This window comes from Anolis carolinensis, chromosome 4, assembly GCF_035594765.1.
Source record: "Anolis carolinensis isolate JA03-04 chromosome 4, rAnoCar3.1.pri, whole genome shotgun sequence".
Classification (NCBI taxonomy): Eukaryota; Metazoa; Chordata; class Lepidosauria; order Squamata; family Dactyloidae; genus Anolis; species Anolis carolinensis.
The window spans coordinates 7,795,822-7,808,442 of NC_085844.1; positions in this window are offsets into that span (position 1 = coordinate 7,795,822).

Below are 12,621 nucleotides of genomic sequence, written 5' to 3' on the forward strand. Positions count from 1 at the left end.
GATCTTTCAGAGAGAGTGCAAACCCATTTAGAAGAGGCTTCTATCCTAAGCTCAGGTTGGTTTTCCTACTGACCATTCTAGTTTCAAGCTATGAACCTGATCTTTCAGAGAGAGTGCAAACCCATTTAGAAGAGGCTTCTATCCCAAGCTCAGGTTGGTTTTCCTACTGACCATTCTAGTTTCAAGCTATGAACCTGATCTTTCAGAGAGAGTGCAAACCCATTTAGAAGAGGCTTCTATCCTAAGCTCAGGTTGGTTTTCCTACTGACCATTCTAGTTTCAAGCTATGAACCTGATCTTTCAGAGAGAGTGCAAACCCATTTAGAAGAGGCTTCTATCCCAAGCTCAGGCTGGTTTTCCTACTGACCATTCTAGTTTCAAGCTATGAACCTGATCTTTCAGAGAGAGTGCAAACCCATTTAGAAGAGGCTTCTATCCTAAGCTCAGGTTGGTTTTCCTACTGACCATTCTAGTTTCAAGCTATGAACCTGATCTTTCAGAGAGAGTGCAAACCCATTTAGAAGAGGCTTCTATCCCAAGCTCAGGTTGGTTTTCCTACTGACCATTCTAGTTTCAAGCTATGAACCTGATCTTTCAGAGAGAGTGCAAACCCATTTAGAAGAGGCTTCTATCCCAAGCTCAAGTTGGTTTTCCTACTGACCATTCTAGTTTCAAGCTATGAACCTGATCTTTCAGAGAGACTGCAAACCCATTTAGAAGAGGCTTCTATCCCAAGCTCAGGTTGGTTTTCCTACTGACCATGTTGGAGTATGGTTGTATTTGTATGAAATGTAAATCAAGTGTTTACTGCTGATGAGCTAGAGTGTGTATTTTCAGTAATGAAATAGTTAACAGCAGGGTAGTTTTGACTGACAGCCTGTTGTGATTACTGTGATCTATCAGGATTGATTTCCTGCCTTTGAGGGTTGGAACTTCCTCTGGACAGAGGAATGTGTGTCTTATCTTATCTGTGAAGTTCGGCTTGAGCTTTTCGCTGGAGATGGACAATGAATGCTATGCTCCGAAGCTGGGAAATGTAACTGTAAATATGTAAATAAAGTTTAACAACAGTTGGATTTACAACTGAACCTCCGGCTGCTGGAATTCTGTTGGCCAGTGCTGTTTCTCCGCAAGAGAAGTCAGCCTGCGGAAGAAGGGGGCGGTGAGACCAGAATGATGATTTTTGGAATCCACTCTGCTACCCATCATCCCCTAACAGACCATTCTAGTTTCAAGCTATGAACCTGATCTTTCAGAGAGAGTGCAAATCCATTTAGAAGAGGCTTCTGTCCCAAGCTCAGGTTGGTTTTCCTACTGACCATTCTAGTTTAAAACGGTCTGGATTAAACCAGTTTAAGATAGTCTAGATTAAGCCTCAGTATATTCACCTGCATTCTATCCTTTACTGTACATAGACCATGATTATGTGCTACCACAGCCTTCTTGGTAACACTTATGAGGGAGAAATAAATATTGATATTATCCACATACAAGTGTCATCCAACCTCTTATATCTAGATGACCTCTCCCAGGGACATTATATAACCATTAAAAACCATAGGGGACAGTATTGACCACTGTAGAACCCTAAAGTCCAAAAAGTCCCTCATCACTACCTTCTGGGAATGTGCAGCTAAGAAAGACTGGAACCATTGCAAAGCAATACCTTCAAGTCGCACAGGGCCAGATGACCCAGAAGATAATATGGTTGATGGTATCATATCCTGGTGTAAGATCCAGGAGTATCATCAGGGATGCAATGTCCTGATATAGGTCATTCCTCAACGTAATGAAGGCTACCATTAACTAGAAACCAAACTGGAATGGCTCCAAGCAATCCATTTCATCTAAGAAGGCCGGGAGTTGTGTTGCCACTAGTTGATCTAGGACCTTACTTAGGGTAATGGGTGTTTTACTGTCGCCCAAAACGTTCACAAAAATGTTCTCACTTTCAAATCAATCCTAAAGTGTGTTCAACAAAATAAGGTCAGGTAGCATTAGAGTGAGGCTAGCTTAAATCATGCTTATGTCCCACCTGCCAAGAATCTTCTCCCTCCCGATACTGATGCCCAAAAAAACATTACCTGCAATTTACAATTTACAATCTTCATTTCCCTGGAAGATTTATTTGTGAACAAACTCGAGGTTTACTGTTGCATGGTGCAAGACAAGCAGTAAATTAGCCTTTCCTCACATCAAATACATAATGGCATAAAACCTCTCTCTCCCGAAGTTACTGGAAGCATGCATTATGAAGCCACTACATTAATTGCTTTAGTACATAAGCTGCTTCTCTTTAAATTAATCTTGTACACCAGAAAAAGGCTTTGAATTTAATGATTTTTAAACTCCTCTTCCCATTAGTTCATGCTTAACTTCATTTAAACCATTGTTTTCTGATGGATGATGAAACAAATGAACAAAGAAACCGGAGATATGTTCTGTAGCTTCAGATCTCAAACATAATAATGATAACAGTTGCCATGGCTTTTTAAATGTTGCTCATTTGGGTTTGTTTTCAAGAAAAGAAGGCTATGACTTCAAGCTCAGAGATTGAATAGCTATTGGAAGGAATTCATACACATCACCTCAGTAATTCCTATAATAAGGATGGAGAAAATTCAGCCTAGCAGACTCTCTTATTGCAGGCCAGGGACTGTGGCTTAAGATCATTTTGTGTCTTCTAAGTTTAGGACTTGATCTCTTGGCCACTGCTCCAGCTCTATGGGATTATTTATTTATTGGAAAAATTGCTGTGCCGCTTCTCTGAGATGCAAATCCCAAAACAATTTATAGACCTTTATATAGAAATAAAACGACCCAATAAGAATTCAGTAACAGTATTAGGAACTTCAAAAGAAGAAATGGCTGAGGAAAGCCAAAGTAAAAAGTAAACTTTCCAAGCATAGAATCAAGGAGTTGGAAGAGACCTCAAGGGCCATCTAGTCCAACCCCATTTCCCCATGCAGGAAAATGCCATCTTGGCCCTCTCAACAAATAGCTATCCAATCTCTGTCTAAAAACCTCTGAAGAAGGAGTCTCCATCAATTCCAAGGCAGTGTTATCCACTGTAAAACAGATCTTACTGTCAGGAAGTTTTTCCTAATGTTTAGATGGGATCTATTCCCATAGCGTGAATCCATTGCTCCATGTCCTAATCTCTGTAGCAGCAAAAAACAAGCTGGACCACATCTTCAGTATGACTTCCTTTCAAATACTGTATTTACAGGAGACACCGGTGGTGCAGTGGGTTAAATTCTTGTGTCAGCAGGATTGCTGACTTGAGGGTTGGGTTGCTGACCTGAAGTTTGCTGGTTCAAATCCAAACCGGGGAGACTGCGGATGAGCTCCCTCTATCAGCTCCAGCTCCATGCGGGGACATGAGAGAAGTCTCCCACAAGGATGCTAAAAACATCAAAAACATCTGGGCATTCTCTGGCCAACGTCCTTGTAGATGGCCAATTTTCTCATACCAGAAGTGACTGAAATGAAAAAAAACCCTGTATTTACACATGACAATCATATCGACTGTTAACCCTTTCTTTTCCAGGCTAAACAACACCCATATTCCTAAGCCACTCTTCAAAGGGATTCACGGCTTCCAGATCTTCGACCATTTTGGAAGCCCTTTTTTGGATACATTCCATTTTATCAAATCATTCCTGAATTGCTCAGAATTGGAGATATTGGCACAAATACCCTTTAAGCATTACTGGGGTTATTTTATTTCATTCATAGTGAGATAGTGTATACCACAGAGCAATAGAGAGAAAAGAAAACACACAAACTCTATAGCTACATTGGGTACACAAACAAAGGGGATATTACATTTTACTCAATATTCGCACACATATAAACATTCACTACTGCATGCATACATTGCCATCTCTTCTTACTTCTCCTGGAAAAAAAACCTCAAAGATGGCCAGATTGTGTTCCCATTAAATTTGCCATTCTGTTCATAGAACATCTTCTTCCGTTCCCTGGAGAAGATGGAGGATGGACCAGACTCCTCTGTTTGCCACAATTTTGGAATAGTAAAGTGTTTCTTATATAGCAATATTTCTGCTGATGTTGTTCCAAAAAGTTTTAAATGAATGACAATTTGTTTTCCAGCTAAGACAAGCTAACTCCATCAGTTCTGGAAAATGTTGGCTTTTATTCCTTAACTGATAATTAATTTTCCTTCTTAAGTAAGAAGTCAGTGTAACACTTCCTTAACTTAAAAGATTCATAGTCTCTGGTTATGTAAACATGTTGTTTTCCACCAAGAGGTAATCATTTCTCTCTAGTCATCAATGTCAGCAGTTCAGCAATTTTAATAACAGTTCATCAATTCACCTCCTTTTTTTGTTTTCCAGGCCTCATTTCTTATGATGGCGTCTCTAGGCTCTATAGGTTCCAACCATACATCTTTCATTCAATTTCATTCAAACCACGCATCTTTTATTCATCACAACAGCATATGAATTGAGGTCGGACCAAAGCAGAATAGAGCAGTATTATTACTTTCCTATAGTAAGACATGATACTCTTATTGACACAGCCTAGAATTACATTGGCCAACAACACATTTTATTGTCAATATGTTTTATTGATTAACTTTTACTTAACTTAGGTGATCCCTCGTAGTTTGAGGATGATTGTCTTCCATCTTGGGTGTGTTTCCATAGATGGCTGAAGAGACCTATTCTTGATCTGCATGTTCTCCCGCAGTGAGGACATCGGTTTCCAGACGCAAGGCGGTCTCGGTCAGAGTTGGCTTGATGCTCCTTCCTCTTGGCATGTTTCTCCCTTAAGCCCTCCATTCATGCCTCTTCGAACTCTGCAGCACTGCTGGTCACAGCTGACCTCCAATTAGAGCGCTCAAGGGCCAGGCCTTCCCAGTTCTCAGTGTCTTTGCCACAGTTTTTAAGGTTGGCTTTAAGCCCATCTTTAAATCTCTTTTCCTGCCCACCAACATTACATTTCCCGTTCTTGAGTTTGGAGTAGAGTAACTGCTTTGGGAGATGGTGATCGGGCATTCGGACAACGTGGCCAGTCCAGCGGAGTTGATGGCATAGGAGCATCGCTTCAATGCTGGCGGTCTTTGCTTCCTCAAGTACGCTGACATTTGTCTGCCTGTCTTCCCAAGAGATTTGCATTGCAATGCTGATGGAAACGCTCCAGGAGTTGAGTGTGATGTCTGTGATGTCCACGTTTCGCAGGCATAGAGCAGGATTGGGAGGACAATGGCTTTATAAACAAGCACCTTCCATCGGCCATATCAAAACATTTAACACAGACATACAACATACAACCCACAGTAAAACAGAAGTTAATACAAGCTGCTAACAAGGTCCCGATCCCCAATTACATTGGCATTTTAGCTGCTGCATCACACTGTTGACTCATGTTCAACTTGTGGTCTACTAAGACTTCCAGATCCCTTTCACATGGACTGTTGATATACCAGGTCTCATATATATTGTATCCATGCGTTCCAGTTTTTCCTTCCTGAGATTACTACCTTTCATTTCTCCCTGTTGAAACTCATTTAGTTTATTTTCACACATCTGTGATGATGATGATGATGGTGGTAGTGGTGGTGGTGATGGTGGTGATGGTGGTGATTATGATCATCATCCTCATCTTCATCCTCAACCTCATCCTGTTTGACTTGAGATCTTCTTGGACCTCCTCTGACTGTGGAACATTGAAAAGAGACTTCTTGGTGGCTGGTCCTAGGCTCTTGAGCTCCTTTCCTAGACAAAGCACTTTCTTACTGCCCTTCCATAGATGTCTATTTGAGCAAACATTTGAGAAATGACTGTTCAGTGGAATTGCCCTCTCACGGGAAAGGACCATTGATAATATGCTGTATTGTCATTCTTTGTTTGTTTTTTTAAAAAAACAATATAAATTTCACTACTTTTGATTCTATTGATAACCTTATTACATTTTAAACTTTTGTACGATGTGAATTTTTAGCTATATTTAATTTTGTAAGCTGCATGGGGTCCCTGCTTGGGAGAGAGGTGAGATAATAATAGTAATTCATTCATTCATTATTCATAAATGGAATAAATGATTATATTATAAATTGAATATTAAATTCGAGTTATTTATATCACACCTTTCTTCTCGCCCCAGAACAAAGACTCAAGACTGCTTACAAATTCAAAGAGAAACCATATAGTTAAAAGCATAAAAAGAATTATCACTGAAATTTAAAACTGTTGAGACAATTTAAAATGCAAATTAAAGAATAAAAACCAGCTCAAACCCATTTTGAAAAGTACATTAAAAGCTCAGTATCTGCAGGGGATAATTTCTCGGATGGATTGCAGTTATGTGAAACCATGGATCAATCAAACACCATTAAATTACCCCACTTTTTGTTCCAACACACTATAAGAGTTGTGTTGACGGACTTAAGATATTTTTTGAGCAGTATCCTTTCTAGGAATTTCCTAGATCCTCCAACGCAACTCTGTGGTAGTGTCCAATGGAAGCGTATCATAGAATTGCCTGGTGGATCCAACTAATTCCTAAATAAATAATTGCACATTGCTTTTCTAGGTTTAAATATTTTGTGGTCTTTCATCTCATTTGTCAATAAGAAACACATGTCCCTCTGGCATGGGCTTTTCCATTGTTTGTTTATCACAATATCCTAGAAATACTCCCCATTTCCTTCTTTGTACCAAATCTCTCACAAAAATGGAACCTGGAGATACTGGTGGTTTAAAACTTCTTCCGCAGCTTATCATAAATCTAACCAGGTCAAGATCAGCTATTCCAAATTAAAGAGAGAATGTGGCATTCACCATACACCTCAATATACAAGTGAATGCAAGCATGGTTAAAGCATAAGAAGATCCATCACCCAGTGCACATAATTCATAGCCAATAGGAGTATCTTACCCACAAATAATGGAGAACAAACATGGAATAGCTCACATACTGGAAACCATGTGCAGACTTTATGCTGTGGCCAAAAAAAGTAAAACCTGGCGTGTGAGGAAACTTTAGTGTTCAGGATGTTGTTGTTGTCAGCAATTATTTCTGGGAATCCTAATCTGGATGCATGGAGTTCTTTGTGCTATCAACGGGATGTCTTTTTCAAGCATGTTCTTGCCTTTTAGTATTTAATCTTTGTGATGCTTTCATCTTTGATCAAAACTACTTAGGCTATAGTAAGTCCTCCTGAAGAGAATTTTCATATCTTTGGATCTTAAAGGCATCTCTGGTCAGGCTTTGAGTGCAAAGAAGGAGAGATCAGAGCCTGACATGTATCAGCGTTGCTCTAACTCACAAACACAAAGGCGCACAGAAACCAAACACTTGAAAGTTCAAGGCAAGGCCCTTCAGGGTAAGTGTTCAAGAGCAGCTCAAACAAAACTGGCAAATGATCTCAATATTATTCATGCTGTGCTGATCCAAATTACATCTTTGAGGGTAGTCCTCTGGGCACCGTAATGAATTATGGATAATATAGTAGGGATGGACAGCTGGACAGAACTCAAAAGCCAATCCCTCCCCCCAGCAGAAATAACTCCCAACCACATGACTCTCATCTTCAGCAAGCTTAAATTCCTGTTTCCTCTACAGTCCTTCTCAAAATGGCAACAAGAAGTGACATTACATCACTTTCTATCACCATTTTGTGAAAAACCACGCTAGAAAATAGGTTTGGAACATTAGTACAGGATTCTTATGAAATGGAATGGAAGTTTGTTTACATAGTTTCACATACAGGACTTTCTGAATAGTTTAGTGGCAAACATTGCCTAAAAATTGCAATAATTAATGTAAAAATATGTTGAGGGTTGGGAGTCTGAGAAAATGGTGAGAAGCTTCAGGGACACACAAGTGGTATCATAATTTTCTTGTCTCTGTATTCTACAATAGCAGAATTTGCAATCATGATGGTGATTTCCAAGTCTGGAGCACAATGAATCTGTTATTGTCTGTAGATCATAGCCAACATTCTACATTGCATTTGTATAGTTTAAATCAATACTCACATTGTCAAGTAATGGTTATACTATGCCACCCTTGTGCTGAATGACAAGTTGCACAACTCATAGAATCATAGAGTTGGAAGAGACCTCATTGGCCATCCAACCCAACCCAATTCTGCCAAGAAGCAGGAAAGTCACATTCAAAGCACCCCTTACAGATGGCCATCCAGCCTCTGCTTAAAAGCCTCCAAAGAAGGAGCCTCCACCACACAGAGAGTTCCACTGCCAAACAGCTCTCACAGAGTTTGAAAGAACTGCAAGGGGCATTTAGACCAATATTCTTCACATATGCAACTGTGCTTTGAATATGGATACTACATAAAAGCCCTAAAGCACAGCCATACATATAAGGGAGCATACCTGTATGTAGAGGCACTGCTAGGTAAAAAAAAGAATACCTATGGACCCCCATAGTGGATATTGCTTATCTGTGGTTGAGGGGAAAGATATTTGATATAGTGAGCACTGAAGTATGGCTAATCCTTCAGATGTGCGGAGTTCCTACAAGCCTCAACCAATTGTTGGGAATTCTGGGCACTGAAGTCCAAAACACCCTGAGAAATCACTGCTCTACAGACTAGGGTTCTAATTCCTGCTTGGTCAAGGAAACCAACTTGAGCAAATTATGCCTTCTCAAGTGCTGAGAAAAGCAAAGAGAAACTACCTCTTAACAAATCTCGCCAAGAAACCCCTCAGACTCTTGTACATTCGTCTTGGGCCCAATACCAGGCAAGTGACTCCAATGTAAATCTAGTCTGAAGCAACCCCGGACCTAGCATGTACATGCTAAATTTAAGACTAATGTCCAAACCAGGGGTCCCCAAACCTTTAAAACTGGGGCCCAGTTCACAATCCCTCAGACCGTTGGAGGGCCGGACTATAGTTGGCCACCAAGCAATAATAATAATAATAATAATAATAATAATAATAATAATAATAATAATAATAATAATCCCAAACCCCTTCTGCCTTTGTGGACCAAAAGCACAAGCAAAGCACCCCTGACATATGGCCACCTAGCCTCAATGTTAACAACAACAACAAGGGTTGGAAGAAACCCCTTGGGCCATTTAGCCCAACCCCCTTCTGCCTTTGTGCTGTGAGGGCCAGATAAATGGCTTCGATGGGCCGCATGTAGCCCACGGGCCGTAGTTTGAGGACCCCTGGTGCAAACAGTTTGGGACCACATTAATCCCACTGGCTGTCACCTTGTTCTCCATGAAGGGGAATAATCTTCTCTCCTTCTTACTGGTTGTGTAGGAACTCCATTCTGATATCAGCAGATGCAATCATTAAAATCTGGTATTTGGAGACAACAGCAGTGGTGATAATGAGCACTAGGAAAGCATGATGGCAGCAGTGTCCATCTAGACAAGGGATCTGTCTGAAATACACCCAATCTTTTCCTAAAGCCCTGGCATACGCTGGGGTTTCCCGCCAATTACAATGTATCCTCCAATTTTGCATGAATAAAGTTGGATTAAATCCAGAAAGTCCGGGATACTCAATGGAAGTCACTGTGCATCATGGAAAAAGAAAGAATAGATTTGATATAAATCTGTGGTATTTTTGGCCAGTGTAGACAAGCTCTCGTCATCACCATGGGTCAGAAATGACACCCAACTACAGCAACAAGACCAGAGGGAATTCTAACAATTTCAACCAGCACTATGCATCCTGAGACCATGAGATCTCAGTGGAATTACTATGAAAGAGATTTATGCTCTGCCAGCATTAAATTTCAATCCAATCCAGCCTGAAATAAGAGTTAACAGAATAGAACTGTCATCAAATATGTTCCATTCAGTTCAGACCCACCCATGTAATTCCTACAAGGATATGACTAATCCGTTATTTTTATAGTGTTTAATGAGGTTGATGATTTGTTCATTACTGTTAATGAAGTGTTTCTTTCAAACATCATAAAGAGGGCCTCCTCGGTGGCTGCTCCCAGGCCTTGGCACTCCCTCCCTAAGGAGCTTACAATGCACGCCTCCTTGTTGTCTTGCCATCAATGTATCAAAACATTTCTTTTTCAAATAACATTTACAAACTGCTTCCAGTTGGATTTTAATACTGTGCTGCTTTACTGATTTACATTTTAATGGATTTTCTTTTTAAAAAAACAAGATTTCTTTCCACTAAGAGTTTAATTGTATTTCAGAAACTGTTTGTGATTTTTATGTGCATTTGCTCTAGGACTTTATCACACGAGCCTGCTGGTCTTCTACAGTTGTGCTATCACTGATAGCTGATACTTTCTGTATTGAGCATCTTTAATATCTTAAGTGACACAAGTGATCTGACATTTCATGGTTCCATGATTGTATTTCTGCAGACCCCCATAATTCTGTCTCTCCATTCTACTTCCATTCCTTGATATATTTATATATATATTTAAAAAAATTAGAACACAATTCCAGCTTTTTTTAAAAGAAAGAGGCAAATATTACTCTAAATATAAAATATATGAAAAATTACCAACTTGGGAAAAGCAAGGGAAGAAGAGGGGATAAGGAGAGGAATCCTGTCCCCTGATGTTACTTTATTGTTGGCATCCTGGCATAGAAGCAAAAGAGACCTATCACACCAAAGTAGGTGATGGGAATATTTTGGGATCGAGATCTATCCATGAGTTTTACCTATGAATAGTGCGGATCAGGATAATCATGAGGAGGAGGCAGATCAGTAGTAGGATGCATAGAGTAGGGACTTTGATCAAAGGTGAGATCCAGCTGCAGTGTGAGTTTGCTTGCCTCATGGAATGAAGTCTTAATTTATACTTCATTGAGTCTCAGTTCTGGAAAAAAGGGCAAAATATAAGTGAATTTTTCCTCTTCCTCATATTAAGAAGCAAAAGCACTTGAAGAGGATTATTGACTGGGTAAATAATTATTTATGGCAGTGGTTCTCAACCTTTGAGTCCCCAGATGTTTTTGGCCTTCAACTTCCAAAAATCCTAACAGCTGGTAAACTGGCCTGGATTTCTGGGAGTTGTTGGCCAAAATACCTGGGGACCCACAGGTTGAGAACCACTGATTTATGGGATGAGTAAAGTCAGTGTAATGTAGTTATTTGAATTTTTGGACTATGACTTTGGGAGGCCAGAAGGGCCACTATTACCTTCGTAAAGTCCATTTTTCACACAGAAGTCAACAATGAATATTTGCAGAAAGAGGTACTTAGAGGAAGAAAAATGAAGGAGAAAGACACATACAGAAATGTTTATCATAATTTATGCCCAGACCTAAGGTTTCAGAGAAAGCCAGTGGTTTGAAAGTTGGATGATGACTCTGGAGACAGGGTTCAAATCCCTGTTCATCCATGGAAACACAATGGGTGAGGCTTTTCATCACATTCTCTCAGCCTCAGGGGAAGATCAATGGGAAAGCTGTTGTAAATAAAACCTCAGGGTCACCATAGGTTAAAAACAACTCGAAGGCACACAACAGCAACAAAAGTTTCAGACCTAGGATTGCAGAAATACAAAATATAACTGTTTCACAGGTATTTTCTTGTGTGCTTTTATATTCAAATCAGCTTGATTTTTTCCCCTTAATGCATTTCAAATTCTGCTGTGGAAAACAAAGCAGTCTCACCGTGTTGTATTTTTATTCCTATCACAAAGCTGTTTCCATTTTTATATCCTTAAGGAATTGACTTGATAAGAGACTCGGCATGAGGACTTTAATGGGGCTTCAGCTCATTTTAGTCCAAATATCATAATGCATAAACATTTGAAAAGCTCCTCCGCTATGCATGAATGTGTCCTATAGAAGGAAAGAATCAACATAATTTGATGCTAAATGGCCAAGTTAACACAGCACAAGAGGATTCCTAACTTACCACCTCATCATTTGTGTTCCTCTAACTGAAATTTTACACAGTTTGATGCAGGGAGGGAAAGTTATGGCTGACTATTATCCTGAATTTCTGCTGTTAAAGTTTGTTCCAGAAGGCCTATCAAAATCTGTGAATCTATTGACATGATGGATGAGGGAGGTTTCTTCTCTGAGAATTCGATCTTATGCAAAACTGCCCAGGAAAAAAAAAAACTGGCAAAGGATGTTATCATATGAACCTGATATTCCACTATAGTTGCAGACCCATTTTAAGTTGAGCACCTTGTACATACAGGCAGTCCCCAGTTTACGAACAAGGTTATGTAGGTTTGTTCTTTAGCTGAATTTGTATGAAAGGCAAAACAGGTACATTTTTGGAAAGCATAGGGAAGGGTTTGTGGTGTTTGTGCACCTTTTTTTATTAAATATTTTTTTTATTAATTTATCAATCAAAATGTATAAGTTTACATTTTCCTCATTTTACAATATCTTAAACATATTATGTTGTATACAATCAGACAGTAAAAAAAATCAAAACATCTTTAAACATATTTCTTATCAGTTTTAGATTTTTCCCATTACAACTTTACTATATATCTCTCTACTACACCCTTTTATCTACTTATACATAATTTTATTTATTATTATTATTATTATTATTATTATTATTATTATTATTATTATTATTGTTATTAATGTGTTTGTGCACCTATACAGAAGATTTAACCCCTCTTTCTGTCCCTGGATTTTTTTGTTTTTTTAAAAAAATGGCT